Here is a 2,765-nt window from a genome sequence, read left to right as displayed (position 1 = left end):
GGCCCGGGGGGCGGCACCCACGTGCGCCCCACCGAGGGCAACGGGCACCGGGGCGGCTTCCCCCCGCGAGCAGCGGCCAGAGCCCCGAGGGGACCGGCCAGGTGCCCCCGGCTCCGCGCTGCTGCCGCCCGGCCCCGCGGCATCCCCGGCCCGGCCGTGCCTCAGTTTCCCCCTCGGGAAACGGAGCCCTCCGGGAGGGCTGGTTTGGGGAAGGGGTTGTCTCTCCGCCGGGAAGCGCGGGCTGCGCTGCGCGGCACGTTGTGGATTGGGGCCGAGCCCACAGCTCTCGTTGGAAGTGCGAGACATTAAAAGGATTAGGGAACGGAGCGGGAGGGAAAGCGGGAGTTTCGCCAGGAAGCGGCACTCGGCGAACACCGCGGCTAGACGGGAGGCGGGCACGGGGACCCCCGGCCATCCCGCCCGCATCCTCCCAGTCCCGACGGGCTCTTACCTGGCGGGCGGGCGCCCTCAGGGCCGGCGGCGCGGGGCCATGGGGCCGGAGGCGACGGTGACGGGCTGGGGCTCAGCCCCGCAACCCCGGCGCGGGCTGCATCGCTCCGCGGCTCTGCCGGCCCCGCCACCTGTTGCGCACCGGGGCGGGGGCTGCACCGGGCGGCCCCCGGGGCCGGTACCTGGCCGGGGCCGGGGCCGGCGCCGCCTGCTCGCCGCTGAGTGACAGCTGCTAATTTGCCGGCCGTGCCCCGCTGCCGGTCCCCGCGCTCCCCGAGCCCTCCTTTATCTTATCAGAGCCCATAATTACAATTGCTATTTTGTTTCCTCGAATCAGCAATCAGCGCTATCTGCCGCCGCTGGAAAGGCAGCTCCTGTCAGCCGGCCTCTGAGTGACAGAGTGGAGGGCCCGCACTGCCGCACGCACAACCCACCCCCGTCACACACACACACAGCTCCCCGCACACCCGCAGCCCTGCACCRCCACACACAGCCCTCCTGCACACCCGTGTGCACACACGGAGCAGCCCTGCACACACATGTGCACACACAGAGCAGCCCTGTGCATGATTTGCACGCACAGAGCAGCCCTGCACATGCACGGAGCCCTCCTCCACATGCACATGTGCAGCCCCACACACACACTCTTGCACGGCCCTCCTACCCACGCACAGAGCCTTTGCTGCACACTCAGCCCTCATGCTCAGGGAAATGCTGCAGCCCTACGTGCACATTCATGTACATTCCTGCACACACAGCCCTTGAGACACACATGTGTGCACTCATGTGGGTGTCTGCATAGGCATGCACACGCAGTGTACATACAGATTCCTCCACGTGCATGCAGAGCCTTTCGTATACAACCCTATGCACAGCAGCACTTAASATACTCGTGGTCCTCACACATATATCTTCTCACTCACTCTTTCCTCATATGCACAGAGCCACATAAAGTCACCCGCTGGGCGCACAGGCCAGTGAGTCTGAGCTGGCAGAGCCCATCTTTAAACTCCTTCACAGGGGACAACCACCTCTTTCATCCAAAGTTTCCAGCAGAACTGACCTCTGGTGCATTTTTATTCCCTTGGTGCAAATGGATGTTTCTGAGGAGGTTCCTAAATGTGCAGAGAAGCTTTGGCCTGAGCCGGCGTTTATCCAGTGGGAGCACCAGGAGAACGGGCAGGACCGGCGTGGATCCTGCTGAGCTGAAACAGCGTTTCCCTGGGCRGCCAGCGCTCACACATCCAGCTCATGGGTTAAATCCTCCAGGCTGAACCACGGTAGGAGCTACTTCCCAGGGCAGGGGGGTGCCGGCACCCACATYCACCTCTGCACACCGCCTCCGGAGATGGAAGAAAAACCAAGGCAGCGCTTAAATTCCTGACCCTCTAAAATAAAACACTCCTCTTTATAGACATATAAACGGAAGGGATTTAGACACTGGCTCCCTTTGGCAGATGCTGCTCCCACTCCTCACTGGCCGCTCCTGCTTTGCCAGCAGCGGGTGCAAGGCCAGGGCACACGTCGGGCTGCAAGCCCTGGGGAGCACYGAGCGCGTGGCTGGCCCGGCCCGACCGCGTCGGCCTCGCAGCGCGCGGCAGCTCCGCGGCCAAAGCTCCAGCGCCGGCCTCAACACAGAGATTTATGGCGTCCCGTGTGGGGTCAGAGGCAGCCGCAAGCTGACAGCTCTGGGTGCCCCCTGCCCTCGACAAACAGGCTCAAGTGCCAGTCATGGCTGTAAAATCGAGCCGGTGCGGGATCACCCAGGGGCAGGCACACTCCACCTGACACTGGATGACAGATGATGCTCCTGCCATCCATCCTCAGGCTCAGGGTGAGCACCAGCCACGGCCACAGCYTTCCGCTCGCCTCACCTCTGGGCATGGAAGAGGCCCAAGCAGCCTGTGATGACAGCCAGGGACCAGGCAGCATCAAAGCTGCTGGGCTCGACCCACCTGGTTGCTGCCTCCAGCCTCCCAGCCGTGACTTGCTCCTAGCAGGGAAATTGGGTGCTTTTGTAGAGCCTCCTTCCAGCTCCCCAAGAAGTGACCCATATTTGCATGAAGAATGACACTTGCCTTCGCCCTGACCATCACTTTTTTTTTTTTTTTTGTTAAGTGAAAAACAAATCTGTCTGAAAATCTTCATAAGGAAACCCAACACGAATCTATCTGCATATCCGCTCCTTTGCAGGCCATCTGAGCTAAGCGCTGTGGTCCAAGGAGCAAGAGCTCCTCTCCTTCCCCAGGCACTGAGCCTAAATGGCCTGTCTGGCTCTCCTGCGGAGCAGCCTGGTGCTCCTGAGCCCAGCTGAG

Source organism: Nothoprocta perdicaria, unplaced genomic scaffold, assembly GCF_003342845.1.
Source record: "Nothoprocta perdicaria isolate Ctin4 unplaced genomic scaffold, notPer1 scaffold_7, whole genome shotgun sequence".
Classification (NCBI taxonomy): Eukaryota; Metazoa; Chordata; class Aves; order Tinamiformes; family Tinamidae; genus Nothoprocta; species Nothoprocta perdicaria.
The sequence above is the reverse complement of the archived record's forward strand: the minus strand, read 5'-3'. Positions refer to the sequence as shown.